A 15939-nucleotide genomic window follows, 5' to 3' on the forward strand; every position below is an offset into this window, starting at 1 on the left:
ATCATTAACAAGTAAAGAGTAGGTTGTATCATGACCACACAGCAGCATCTATGTATTCAACAGTAAATTCGGCCCCCTAAACTGCCAGCTTTCGACTTATGGGACCAGGTAGACTCGCGTGCAGGTTTGACAAAGTGGCTATGGACATCAGGTGCAGTAAGGATATATGCCCCACTATTCTCAATGGTAAGTAATATTAAGTTTAGTATTGCTTCCATGGCAGAGAATCAATTATCAGTTGAAAAAATGGTTCTCTCTAGGCTCGAGATTTCATTCGTACTTTGATTCAGGTGGGAAGTTTCTGATGGATGAAAGCTTTAGTTGACACACTGCTTGATTGAAGGTACCAAGTAAATCTATTGTGCTAGATAGTCAAGAGGGGTCTTAAAGCCGAATTAAGGATCATCTAGAAAGATCAAAAGTAGTCCCCACGATCTTGTGTATAGTTAAATTAATTAAACTGATAAATTATGTACAAGTTATTTGAGAGGGAAATGTCAAGTAGTTTTAAATTGGTCTAAAACGCCGCATAAAACGGTTATTAAAAAAATTAAAATACGGGGCTTTAAAGTTCCAAGTTTATTGTAGAAGTATGTAGATCATATATTTAAAGTTAAACAAATATAGTAGTTCGCGCTGTTCCAAGGCTTCCCCACTCCAGCCGGGTTCGTCCTTAACTACCCACATCACCAAGGCAGGTAGATCACTGTGCCCTGGGTGAAGCTGGATTAGACCACTTTCACCGAGAGCCAAACTCAACTCATCCCGCCGTTGAAACATTGCTAGTAGTTATTCCACGTAGATCACTGATATCTGGAATAAGTAAATAATCAAGGGTTAAATATAGAAATGCACTCAATACCAAACACCTACAGATAAATAATTCACCAGTTATACTAAAATATCACCAAATTTTATCAAATATAAATAACTCTTCAACTAAACATATTTTTAACCAACACAAGATAGATATATACTCATGTAATTTAGAAACAGCAGCTGGAGACTAACGATGTGTAGCCTCGAGTTCTGTAGCACCACTTGTTTTGAGGTTTGGATCAGTACTGTCCTTCTGTCACAGCTTTCAGGGTATTTAAGGACGGCAGTGGTAGGGGGGGAAGGGTGGGGGAGGGGGGGTGTGGGGGGGAGACATGATTTAGACGGGAAAATCTTAACTAGGCTAACCACCTAATCACGAGTGTTTAAGACATTTCATTTTTCGATAATTGTTCTATAAAACTTCTCTATGTCTTGACTATTTATCGCTTTTCTATTGCTAATTTGATTATTTTTTATTTATAAGTTGTTAATTTTTCACTATAGAGGTTAATGAGTGGTTTTACCGTGAGTTAAAGAGGAGTAACAACCATTAGCGGCTGTAGGGTGGTCTCTGTCTCTCTGGCCACCAATAGAAAGCCGTACAATTCGTCATACTATATTTATCAATAATTCAAAAACCAGATCACAATTGACTTTTAATATATGAAAAATTATGAATAAAAAAATAATACTTATCAAAGTGTGAAGTTTCTGTACAGTTGTCACTCACATAAACACACATATGAATCTCTAGGTAATGATGACTCCTAATAAGCTTATTTAAGAATTGAAAAGTCTTTAAGCTTGGTAATTAAATAAACTAATTCAATAAATGTCTGGCTGGGTTCCTTCTATACATTCCTAAATCTACTATAGAATTCGTTGGCCTCTCTAAATAATAAAAGTTTCACCCTTTAAGTACTCCAGGCAGTATATAAGTACCATCAACATATAGGCTTTACTAACGTACAGTATTGTTAATGAATGTGGTGAGAATACAGTTAGTAGTTATGTAATAGATCTATAATTTACTTTAGTTCCTCCAAGATGTTTAAGTTTGTGTAGTGCCTCAACAACCATGGCACATTTTCTTGTTAAATAACTGAATTCTTTGTGTTTTTCAGTTATTTTACAGCAAAACTCATTTTATTTTTACAGACTCTATTACATGTTAATATAGTTTTATTTAAATTGAAATAAATGATTATTCAAATGGCTGTTTTATATATTGAACGTAAAAGAGTAATAAGAGACGGAATGATATGGAGATGAGCGCCATCTATGAGTTAACAGCGCTACTAAACCTTCATCACGGGGGTACAGGGGAGAGTTTCTCGTCTGGTGGTTCTTGGATCCATCACCAGTTGGAGCCACAAGACAGAGGAAGAAGATGGAGGACGGACCAAGAGTACGACGTCCTGACACCTCTGAAAATATCGTCCTGAGGCATCGGTAAGACATTTATTCATATTATTATATCAGATATATAACATTAATAATACTAAGTAGTTGTTATGGTTAGACAGAGTGTATTTAATGGTTAGGTTAGTTAATTGTGTTGGGTCATTTGGTGGAGGTGGTTACACTGTGTTGGTATAGTTACATTTATTGCCACTGTATGACATCAAAGTTTTAAATATGTATTTCCGGTGGTTTTTGATGTTATGGAAGAGTTTGATCTTTATTTGTGGTGTAAATCAATAGTTTTGAGGTAAGCCCTTGGTAAATTAATATAAGTGGACAACCACAGGGGGGAGTTGTTGATGGTTTAGGGTAATAGTCCATTGGCTGTCCTCGGGTTTTGTACTAGAATAGGGTTTTTTCGAGATTTTTCAGTGTCTTGCTCAAATGTGCCCTTTTGGTTTGTAAAGTAACTTGTTTGGTAAAAAAAAAAAAGAACATTTTCAATTTTAACAAACTGCTAATTTGCTAAAAAAAAAATAGGTCAAATTTGAGTAAAACCCCAAAAGTCCACAAAAAACTAATTTAACATTGTCTAAACCATCGGAAAAACACATTGGTCAACAGCAACTCCCTGTGGTTGTCCACTTGTAATAATTAACCACCCTGCCCCCACACATCTCACAAACTACGGCTGTAAGAATCGAGGTAAAAAGTGTTCAAAACGCACAAACACCCATCTTAACCTAACCTAACCTAACCTAACCTAACCTAACCTGGGTGTGTACCGCCATGAACAGACATACATAATAAATTGTTAAATATCTCGCTTAAACGTATTTTGTTCCAGAAATGTTATTGAAGAAAAGGTGTCTTAGAATTGTCAAAATTACTGATTGCAATTATAAAATTCCCGAGATTTGTTTAGTGACAAGTGAAATGGCAAAAATAGGTTTTTCTAGGGTATTTTGTTTTTCGAGCAATTCTTAACCTTCATTTCTGGTATAAATGAGCCGTTATGGAGATATGATGACCTCAGTTACCGGGACGAGTTTGATTTTTTCATTTTTTCTACAGATGTTATTATAGAATTTTAAGAGGCGACATTTGCTAGAAGTTAATACTGTATAATCTGATGTAATATAACCAACCAAAGCGACCTACCTAACCTTACCTAACTTCCTAGTCAGGGGGTGGACTTACCATATTAAACAAAGTACTTATTTTGATATCTGGTACCAATGAAAGCAACTTTTTAGAAGCGTCACGGTGTAATTTATATTTTTGTGGATGCAAGAGTGTGCGCTCGGACTCGGCGAGTCGGCTATAAACAAACACGACGCAGCGAATCGGCAAATTTTTTGGAGGAGTTTTTACGGTAAATGTAATTATTCGTCATTTTAGTGTCACGTGCTCAGTTTTCAGTGTTTTCCCCCCATTTCCTCCAACCTTCATCCCTTGCCCATCACAGGTGATTGAAAATCATATAAAAAATAAATAAAAAAGTGCTTTTAATTAAAATAAAAAGTTGTCGCCTCTTTTAAAATATTATAATAAGAACACCTATGAAAATATGAACCAAATCGAAATACTGTTGCTGGTGGTAGTGGTGTTTTGAGAAAAAAAGAAAGAAAACCTAACCTAACCTTTTCTATACCTTAACACTTCAAATAATATCTAAAGGTTACTTTATTTAACTGATGATAAATGAAAAAGTTATTTCATTAATGTTTTGTCAGTGAGTCATTAGCATCTATAGGTCACTAGGGAAGCTGGAATACGTTTAAGAAACTAATTTGCACTCCCAATAGATTTGAACTGTCCTCTGATTGGTCACAGCAGATTATGTGAAATTCAAACGAAAGAAATTTAAATATTAAATTGCGTAAAAGCTTTTGCCCGCTAGTGCAATAAGAATCCGTCAATATTGTCGTAGCTTCGTCCTATTTCGGTTACGTCCACAAAAGTAACCGCGATTTTATGTGCGTCCGTCACAAAAGGTTAGGTAGGGTTTTCAATTTTGTTTAACCTCATGTTGAAAGTGTAATTCAGTTTGGAAGAATGATTGTTGTTGTTTCTAGTGTTAAAGGAAATAAAGGTCACACGTATCTATTAGAAAAAACAAACAAAATAAAAACACGGAAAACTGTAGTTTCGGCGAAGCGCCTACTTTTGGAAGGTCAGACTCATTCTAAACACATCAAAAACTATTGGAAAAACCCAATTTCAACCTAACCTAACCGATTTGAGTAATCCGTTTCTCCATGTGGTATTAAACAAACAAGTGCCTTTATTATAAGTGTACGAAGTTGTTATTTGACCCGGATTGTGGGCCAAATAACCGTCGGCTATTTGACCGGGACCTGCGGGGATTATACGTATACGATTTCAGTGGGATTGTAGTCGGGATGATTGTGGGCATTAAACAAGTCATTACATTATGGTATTATTTAATTGTAGAAGTTTCTGCAGGCAAAAGTATTTAGTTTTATTTTAGATCTCTGTCAAATAACCAGTGGTTATTGTGCCGAGTACTGGTCAAATAATCCCTGCCTATAGTATAATAGTTATACAGTGTTGTGTATTATAGTATAGCTATTGGTCACATTTCCAGGAAGCTTCAAGGACCAACAACACATCTCCATCGCAAGTTCAGACTCGACCGTACGGACCCGTCCGGTCTCGTCTACGACTCCTTTAACGGAGAAACGCCGCCGACCCGCGATGGGCGAGACCGACGTCGTTACTTCACGTCGTGTCATTGGGTGTAGAAGCCGAGTGTATTAGAGGACTTGTATTTAAGTGCATTTGTACAGTAATCCTATAAGAGTGGTCATTTATGTACTGTATATGTTTGTGTCTAAAGTCACGTTCCATTGGTGTCGGTGGTACGGGACCTCTCAAAACTATGGCCCAGATTCACATTTTCCATCCCATACCAAATTTTGAATGTGTGTTTATTTAGTTTTTATCTAGAGTACAGTACAGTATATTAATAACTTGAAGGTTTGTTTTCAAAACATAATTTCATTGTTTATTTATTATGATACTCTACAAATACTGTGCTACTTTTTATACTTGTATGATTCAGTTGAGTTAATTAAACTTTTATTTGCATAGTTTTGAAGAAGACTACAGTACATAGTTTAAATGTTTACATATCAACAGTGCAGTACTTTATCTTAAGTAATATTTTCAGGTACTTTCTCCATCACTGCCTAAAGTGGACCTGAACTTTTGGACCTGATGTGAACTAGAATGAAGTTGGCTGGATATAAAGTTAACTGGACCTGCAGTGAAGTGGACCTGAAGTAGTCTGTGGTATTGTATTTCATATTGTTGTGGTACTTTGAATGTTAGGAAAGTTCTACAGGCATTCCCCAGTTTATAAGAGTACCTGTACTGTGTCTTATAAAAACCAATAGTAAATCGAATCAATATTCCTATAGACTCACATTATAAAAGTCAAGATACTTTTCTACAATGAAAAAAGTTCCCCCCCCCCAAATTATGTAGTCACCAAAAAGTATCGATAGATTTTTTAGCGGTAAAATTTGAAACGCTAGATGAAATACATTGATGTGATCCCCAGTGCATCAGCATAAGTTGGTACAGGTACACCCGGTCACTAGATCAGCAACGGCTATAGACGGCGGGTAGGACTGAGGGAGGGAGTCATCCTTGTGTGACATGCAACTGTATATGCTATACTATAACAAGAAATCCATTAAGCTATATTAATGTATGTATCGTGCTGGGTAGAAGCAAGGCCCCAACCGAGGATTACAATAATATCAAAATATACATTAAACGGAAGAGTTTCGGAACGTCACGAGCGAGACCGAGACGTACCTCGGGGCAGACATTTCACCATTGTGTCGTAGTAACCGTTTCATTCGTACCGAGTTGCATAATATAGTTGTTGACGACACGTATGATTTATGAGGAGTGAGTAAGCAAATAGTAGTTGATATTAGAGTGAACGGCTACAGCAATATACACTTTATTGGTGTAAATGGGATCTGCCAAATATTATTGATACGTAAATTGTATCGGTTTAATGCCAAAATAAGATTTTAAATCGGCGCGTCGCCGGTCGTTTCGTGTCGGGTAACCCATCGCGATGCCCGTGGGTTCACTCGCCCCAGACTGGCAAGTTATCCGAGCATTACGTATGCCCTCGTCGCGAAGGCCAATAATAGCACCTCTCGTCCCGTTGTGTCTTTCTAATAATTCCTCTGTTCATTTGATGTGTGATCCCATTATTGACCGGCACGGCGTTGGCGTCCATTTACGACACACAATGCGAATTTGCATAATGCGCGATCCGAATCCTCGTAGGATTTGCATCTTTCAAAAATACGTACAGTCGTGCGCCGGTTAACGTCCAACCGAACAACGTCCGATCGCACATACGTCCGTGGCCTCTCCAAAAAACACTTCCGTGACGCCTGCCGGACCACCACTCCACGACCCCCCGACGGAGACACGACGATCCTTCCCGTACTGGCCAGATATTATGTGTTAAAGGAATATCCTTCCTTAGGCTTTAGTAAGCATTTTCCTCCAGGTGTAATGTTAACCTACATCTATTGAGGATAAAATCTTTCACCTACAAATTGACAATAAGACATTTGCTGTAATCAGACATATCTAGTTGGCTCAACATTTGCAACTCCAGTTGCAATTGGGGTTGCAATTTCAAATTCTGTGTCATTACTAAGGAATAATGAAGTTTTTGGTGCACTGCACTCTAAGATTAAGAGAAAACGGATTCGCGCGTCCCGAAGCGAGAGAAAACGGACTCCTACGACGGGGGACGCGAGGACTCACACGTGCCACTTATACTGATGGACTTGACACTCACTCACTTGACAAGTTTTACTAACCATTAGTTGTCTAGTGAATTTAGTCATTATTGTACAGTACAAGTACACTGCAATACAGTGGTCCCTCGGTTAACAATGGAACAAACCTGTACTGTACATGTACTAAATGATTACGGTACTTAAATTGTTATGTCTATTGCAAATATAGATTGTTTATACAGGTATTCAAATACCATCTTACAAGAATCCCAGCAATGTAAGTTATATTCACCCAGGTCGTTTGGGTGGCAAATTAAGAGAAGAGCCGTGTCACTCTCGAGTAACGATAAATAAACACGCAAGCCTTCAGCGCCAACTGTCAAATCTTATGTCAAATAAATAAACAAACACCAGACACTGTCACCTCAACCTCCTCCCCCCCCCCTCTTCCCACGCTCGCTGGCTACCTCTCTCCTTGTGTTCCCAGACACAACATTGGTGATAATTTTATGCTTTAAGGTGTTTATTTTATATGATATCTCAGACTAAAGTTAGGAGATTACAATTTGCATTGCTGGAATCCTTGCAAGACAGCCAATAATTTGAATATAAACGTCATATATTTTGCTCAAGATATAAAAATTGTAGTACATTAGTATACAATACTGTAGTACATTTTATAATATAAAGTTTATCAACTGTATTTTTGGGTAGATTTACATAAATTTCTTCATTTATTGTCGTCCATTTACATGCACAGACCATACTAAAAGAAACGTAAAAGAAATAAATGACGTTAGTGCAAAGCTGGAGTGTACATGTACTTATTTGATTACGGTACTAAAATTGTTATGTCTAGTGCAAATTACAGCATGTCTATATTCAAATTAATCAGTATGTTACAAGAATCCCAGCAATGTTAATTATATTCTCCCAAGTCATTTCACTGTCTTTTTATAAGAGAGAAGCTTAGTCACTTAAGAACTGATAAATATACATGCGTTAGACCTGGGCCTGTGCCAACTGTGAAACCACGCCCCCTCGCTCTCTCCCTCTGCCCCATCTGCCCAGCTTTGCTGGAATCCTTGTAAAACAGTGAATAATTTTAATATAAACGTTATGTAATTTGCATAAGAGATAAAAATTAATCACCTGTATCACATTACAGTAGTGATTTAAGAGTAAAAGCGTATATAGTATTCCACATACACGTAAGTATAGATACAAAGTTTATGCGACGATCGGACAACGTCCATTTCGGTTAACGTCACGTTTCCAAGTACGTATCTAGGACGTTAACCGGCACATGACTGTATACTCATTCGTGCTCAAAGGTGTAGATGTAGAGTTAGCAACAATTCTGAAACGGGTTGTGTAACATTGCTCGGAAAGCCTCGATTGCCAATATAGGAGCTTCTCGACAGACAAACGAGTCGAGTTCCCGAGGCTTGTTCGCGAGTCCAACTTAACTCTTGTAGATAATGATATACAGTACAGTAGAGCAATATATACCCAGCACATTACGGTACGGTCGGTCTCCGACTTACGACGGGGTTAGGGACCGGCGACCGGGTCGCAAGGCGAAAATAATACTGTACATAGAAAATCTAAAATGGGCGTCTCTTTTTTCTTCTCGGCACCACGAGAACTCTCACTCTTACGCTTGCCAGCCATTTTAAAGGGAATTACAAACAAAAATTTTCAGTACACGGCGCAATCACTAACGCTGGGATTTGAAAATAGGTAATTTGACAAAATTTTGGTACGACCGAGGCGGTCGTAAGTCGAGGAGTAGCTGTATTTAACTAATGATAACAGAAAAAGTTATTTCTTTAATGTTTTGTTTTTTTGTGTTTTAATGTTTTGTCAGTGAGTCACTTCTTGTCTTCAACGTTTAGGTCACGAGGAAGGCTTAAATATATCTAGAAAAAAAGTTTTTGCTCCTGCGTAAACATCACAATAGATTTGAACTGTCCTCTGATTGGTCACAGCAGATTATGTGAAATTCGAGTGAAAGATTTAAATAATAAATCCCGCAAAATTGTGTTTCTCCCGGCAGCACAATAAGAATCCGTCGACATCGTCGTAGTTTCGTTCTACGTCGGTCACGTCTGCGAAATGTAAACGCTATTGGACGTGTACGAAACCGGGCATGCCGATTAAGTTTTTGCTCGTCCGTCGCAAGAAGTCGGGTAGTTTAGATTAGGTTAGGTAGGGTTTTCAATGTTGTTTTTTTAACCCTTCATGTTTGGAAGATTCATTGTTTTTGTTAGTGTAAGGAAATTAGATCATATTTATTTATTAGAAAAAATACATATAAAAACGGGTAAAATTATCGTTTCGGCCGTGCGCCTACTTTCCGAAGGTCATAAAAGTTCAAAATAAATAAAAAATCATTGGAACAAGATAATTTCAACCTACCCTAACCTATTTGAGTAATCAGTTTGTCCATGTGGTAGTAAACTAATAAGTAACGTTTATTTTTAATACAAAGTTGTTATTTGACCCGGATTCTGGGCCAAATAACCGTCGACTATTTGACCGGGACCTGCGGGGATCGTATGGGATTTTAGTGGGATTGTAGTCGGGATGGTTGGGGACATTAAACAAGTCATTACATTATGGTAATATTTAATTGTATAATTTCTGTGGGCAAAAGGATTTAGTTTTGTTTTAGATCTCGATCAAATAACCAGTGGTTATTGTGCCGAGTACTGGTCAAATAATCCCTGCTTCAAGGACCAACAACACATCTCAGTATGACAAGTTCAGACTCGACCGTACAGACCCGTCCGGTCTCGTATACGACGCCGTTAACGGCAACCGGAGAAACGCTGCCGACTCGTAGGAGGCGAGACCGACGTCGTCACTTCACGTCGTGTCGTCGGGCGTACAAGCCGAGTGTATTAGAGGACTTGTATTTAAGTGCCCTTGTACGGTAATCCTATAAAAGTGGTCATTTATGTAAATGTTTGTGTCTAAAGTCACGTCCCATTGGTGTCGGTGGTACGGGACCTCTCAAAACTGTGGCCCAGATTCACGTTTTCCATCCCATACCAAATTTTGAATGTGTGTTTATTTAGTTTTTCTCTAGAGTACAGTACAGTATATTAATAACTTGGAGGTTCGTTTTCAAAACATAATTTCATTGTTTATTTATTATGATACTCTACAAATACTGTGCTACTTTTTATACTTGTATGATTCAGTTGAGTTAATTAAACTTTTATTTGCATAGTTTTGAAGAAGACTACAGTACATAGTTTAAATGTTTACATATCAACAGTGCCGTACTTTATCTTAAGTAATATTTTCAGGTACTTTCTCCATCACTGCCTAAAGTGGACCTGAACTTTTGGACCTGATGTGAACTAGAATGAAGTTGGCTGGATATAAAGTTAACTGGACCTGCAGTGAAGTGGACCTGAAGTAGTCTGTGGTATTGTATTTCTTATTGTTGTGGTACTTTGAATGTTAGGAAAGTTCTACAGGCATTCCCCAGTTTATAAGAGTACCTGTACTGTGTCTTATAAAAACCTATAGTAAATCGAATCAATATTCCTATAGACTCACATTATAAAAGTCAAGATACTTTTCGATAATGAAAAAAGTTCCCCCCCAAATTATGTAGTCACCAAAAAGTATCGATAGATTTTTTAGCAGTAAAATTTGAAACGCTAGATGAAATACATTGATGTGATCCCCAGTGCATCAGCATAAGTTGGTACAGGTACACCCAGTCACTATATCAGCATCGGCTATAGACGGCGGGTAGGACTGAGGGAGGGAGTCATCCTTGTGTGACATACAACTGTTTATGCTATACTATAACAAGAAATCCATTAAGCTATATTAATGTATGTATCGTGCTGGGTAGAAGCAAGGCCCCAACCGAGGATTACAATAATATCAAAATATACGTTAAACGGAAGAGTTTTGGAACGTCAGAAGCGAGACCGAGACGTATCTCGGGGCAGACATTTCACCATTGCGTCGTTGTAACGGTTTCATTCGTACCGAGATGCATAATACTATAGTTGTTGACGACACGTATGATTTATGAGGAGTGACTAAGCAAATAGTAGTTGATATTAGAGTGAACGGCTACAGCAATATACACTTTATTGGTGTAAATGGGATCTGCCAAATATTATTGATACGTAAATGGTATCGGTTTAATGCCACAATATGATTTTAAATCGGCGCGTCGCCGGCCGTTTCGTGTTGGGTAACCCATCGCGATGCCCGTGGGTTCACTCGCCCCAGACTGGCAAGTTATCCGAGCATTACGTATGCCCTCGTCGCGAAGGCCAATAATAGCACCTCTCGTCCCGTTGTGTCTTTCCAATAATTCCTCGGTTCATTTGATGTGAGATCCCATTATTGACCGGCACGGCGTTGGCGTCCATTTACGACACACAATGCTCGATCCGAATCCTCGTAGGATTTGCATCTTTCAAAAATACGTACAGTCGTGCGCCGGTTTACGTCCAACCGAACAACGTCCGATCGCACATACGTCCGTGGCCTCTCCAAAAAACACTTCCGTGACGCCTGACGGAGACACGACGATCCTTCCCGTACTGGCCAGATATTATGTGTTAAAGGAATATCCTTCCTTAGGCTTTAGTAAGCATTTTCCTCCAGGTGTAATGTTAACCTACATCTATTGAGGATAAAATCTTTCATCTACAAATTGACAATAAGACATTTGCTGTAATCAGACATATCTAGTTGGCTCAACAATTGCAACTCCAGTTGCAATTGGGGTTGCAATTTCAAATTCTGTGTCATTACTAAGGAATAACGAAGTTTTTGGTGCACTGCACTCTAAGATTAAGAGAAAACGGATTCGCGCGTCCCGAAGCGAGAGAAAACGGACTCCTACGACGGGGGACGCGAGGACTCACACGTGCCACTTATACTGACAGACTTGACACTCACTCACTTGACAAGTTTTACCAACCATTAGTTATCTAGTGAATTTAGTCATTATTGTACAGTACAAGTACACCGCAATACAGTGGTCCCTCGGTTAACAATGGAACAAACCTGTACTGTACATGTACTAAATGATTACGGTACTTAAATTGTTATGTCTATTGCAAATATAGATTGTTTATACAGGTATTCAAATACCATCTTAGGAATCCCAGTAATGTAAGTTATATTCACGGAGTCGTTTGGGCATGGAATTAAAGAGAAGAGCGAGTCACTCTCGAAGTATGATGAATAACCATGGGCCTTGGCGCCAACTATCCAAATCTTATGTCAAATAAATAAATAAACTTTGAACCTCACCTCACCTCCCCCCCCCCCCCCCCCCCCTCTTCCCACGCTCGCTGGCTACCTCTCTCCTTGTGTTCCCAGACACAACATTGGTGATAATTTTATGCTTTAAGGTGTTTATTTTATATGATATCTCAGACTAAAGTTAGGAGATTACAATTTGCATTGCTGGAATCCTTGCAAGACAGCCAATAATTTGAATATAAACGTCATATATTTTGCTCAAGATATAAAAATTGTAGTACATTAGTATACAATACTGTAGTACATTTTATAATATAAAGTTTTTCAACTGTATTTTTGGGTAGATTTACATAAATTTCTTCATTTATTGTCGTCCATTTACATTCACAGACCATACTAAAAGAAACGTAAAAGAAATAGATGACGTTAGTGCAAAGCTGGAGTGTACATGTACTTATTTGATTACGGTACTAAAATTGTTATGTCTAGTGCAAATTACAGCATGTCTATATTCAAATTAATCAGTATGTTACAAGAATCCCAGCAATGTTATTTATATTCTCCCAAGTCATTTCACTGTCTTTTTATAAGAGAGAAGCTTAGTCACTTAAGAACTGATAAATATACATGCGTTAGACCTGGGCCTGTGCCAACTGTGAAACCACGCCCCCTCGCTCTCTCCCTCTGCCCCATCTGCCCAGCTTTGCTGGAATCCTTGTAAAACAGTGAATAATTTTAATATAAACGTTATGTAATTTGCATAAGAGATAAAAATTAATCACCTGTATCACATTACAGTAGTGATTTAAGAGTAAAAGCGTATATAGTATTCCACATACACGTAAGTATAGATACAAAGTTTATGCGACGATCGGACGACGTCCATTTCGGTTAACGTCACGTTTCCAAGTACGTATCTAGGACGTTAACCGGCACATGACTGTATACTCATTCGTGCTCAAAGGTGTAGATGTAGAGTTAGCAACAATTCTGAAACGGGTTGTGTAACATTGCTCTGAAGCCTCGATTGCCAATATAGGAGCTTCTCGACAGACAAACGAGTCGAGTTCCCGAGGCTTGTTTGCGAGTCCAACTTAACTCTTGTAGATAATGATATACAGTACAGTAGAGCAATATATACCCAGCACATTACGATACGGTCGGTCCCCGACTTACGACGGGGTTAGGGACCGGCGACCGGGTCGCAAGGCGAAAATAATACTGTACATAGAAAATCTAAAATGGGCGTCTCTTTTTTCTTCTCGGCACCACGAGAACTCTCACTCTTACGCTTGCCAGCCATTTTAAAGGGAATTACAAACCAAAAATTTTCAGTACACGGCGCAATCACTAACGCTGGGATTTGAAAATAGGTAATTTGACAAAATTTTGGTACGACCGAGGCGGTCGTAAGTCGAGGAGTAGCTGTATTTAACTAATGATAACAGAAAAAGTTATTTCTTTAATGTTTTGTTTTTTTGTGTTTTAATGTTTTGTCAGCGAGTCACTTCTTGTCTTCAACGTTTAGGTCACGAGGAAGGCTTAAATATATCTAGAAAAAAAGTTTTTGCTCCTGCGTAAACATCACAATAGATTTGAACTGTCCTCTGATTGGTCACAGCAGATTATGTGAAATTCGAGTGAAAGATTTAAATAATAAATCCCGCAAAATTGTGTTTCTCCCGGCAGCACAATAAGAATCCGTCGACATCGTCGTAGTTTCGTTCTACGTCGGTCACGTCTGCGAAATGTAAACGCTATTGGACGTGTACGAAACCGGGCATGCCGATTAAGTTTTTGCTCGTCCGTCGCAAGAAGTCGGGTAGTTTAGATTAGGTTAGGTAGGGTTTTCAATGTTGTTTTTTTAACCCTTCATGTTTGGAAGATTCATTGTTTTTGTTAGTGTAAGGAAATTAGGTCATATTTATTTATTAGAAAAAATACATATAAAAACGGGTAAAATTATCGTTTCGGCCGTGCGCCTACTTTCCGAAGGTCATAAAAGTTCAAAATAAATAAAAAACCATTGGAACAAGATAATTTCAACCTACCCTAACCTATTTGAGTAATCAGTTTGTCCATGTGGTAGTAAACTAATAAGTAACGTTTATTTTTAATACAAAGTTGTTATTTGACCCGGATTCTGGGCCAAATAACCGTCGACTATTTGACCGGGACCTGCGGGGATCGTATGGGATTTTAGTGGGATTGTAGTCGGGATGGTTGGGGACATTAAACAAGTCATTACATTATGGTAATATTTAATTGTATAATTTCTGTGGGCAAAAGGATTTAGTTTTGTTTTAGATCTCGATCAAATAACCAGTGGTTATTGTGCCGAGTACTGGTCAAATAATCCCTGCTTCAAGGACCAACAACACATCTCAGTATGACAAGTTCAGACTCGACCGTACAGACCCGTCCGGTCTCGTATACGACGCCGTTAACGGCAACCGGAGAAACGCTGCCGACTCGTAGGAGGCGAGACCGACGTCGTCACTTCACGTCGTGTCGTCGGGCGTACAAGCCGAGTGTATTAGAGGACTTGTATTTAAGTGCCCTTGTACGGTAATCCTATAAAAGTGGTCATTTATGTAAATGTTTGTGTCTAAAGTCACGTCCCATTGGTGTCGGTGGTACGGGACCTCTCAAAACTGTGGCCCAGATTCACGTTTTCCATCCCATACCAAATTTTGAATGTGTGTTTATTTAGTTTTTCTCTAGAGTACAGTACAGTATATTAATAACTTGGAGGTTCGTTTTCAAAACATAATTTCATTGTTTATTTATTATGATACTCTACAAATACTGTGCTACTTTTTATACTTGTATGATTCAGTTGAGTTAATTAAACTTTTATTTGCATAGTTTTGAAGAAGACTACAGTACATAGTTTAAATGTTTACATATCAACAGTGCCGTACTTTATCTTAAGTAATATTTTCAGGTACTTTCTCCATCACTGCCTAAAGTGGACCTGAACTTTTGGACCTGATGTGAACTAGAATGAAGTTGGCTGGATATAAAGTTAACTGGACCTGCAGCGAAGTGGACCTGAAGCTAACTGGACCTCAAGTAGTCTGTGGTATTGTATTTAATATTGTTGTGGTACTTTGAATGTTAGGAAAGTTGTACAGGCATTCCCCAGTTTGTAAGAGTACTGTGTCTTATAAAAACCTATGGTAAATCGAATCAATATTCCTATAGACTCACATTATAAAAGCCAAGATACTTTTCTTCAATGAAAAAAGTTCCCCCTCAATTATGTAGTCTCCAAAAAGTATTGATAGATTTTCTAGCGGTAAAATTTGAAACGCTGGGTGAAAGACTTTGATGTGATCTCCAGTGCATCAGCATAAATTGGTACAGGTACATCCGGTCACTATATGAGCAACAGCCATAGACGGCGGGTAGCGAGAGAGGGAGTCATCCTCGCGTGACATACAACCGTACAGTATATGCTTTACTATAACAAGAAATCCATTAAGCTATATTAATGTATGTATCGTGCTGGGTAGAAGCAAGGCCCCAACCGAGGATTACAATAATATCAAAATATACATTAAACGGAAGAGTTTCGGAACGTCACGAGCGAGACCGAGACGTACCTCGGGGCAGACATTTCACCATTGTGTCGTAGTAACCGTTTCATTCGTAC

General features: G+C 38.4%; 1 long non-coding RNA gene across 1 annotated transcript; it reads left to right on the forward strand.

Annotated features, from left to right (window-relative positions):
- The first annotated feature begins 2105 nt into the window (after nucleotides 1–2105).
- Nucleotides 2106–15341, forward strand: LOC121855098. Its single transcript, XR_006086713.1, has 4 exons — nucleotides 2106–2271; nucleotides 4835–5541; nucleotides 10346–10467; nucleotides 15229–15341. It is a non-coding gene; the product is annotated as an uncharacterized LOC121855098 (long non-coding RNA).
- Nucleotides 15342–15939: the final 598 nt, after the last annotated feature.

The sequence above is a fragment of the Homarus americanus genome, unplaced genomic scaffold, assembly GCF_018991925.1.
Source record: "Homarus americanus isolate GMGI-L3 unplaced genomic scaffold, GMGI_Hamer_2.0 scaffold6565, whole genome shotgun sequence".
Lineage (NCBI taxonomy): Eukaryota > Metazoa > Arthropoda > Malacostraca > Decapoda > Nephropidae > Homarus > Homarus americanus.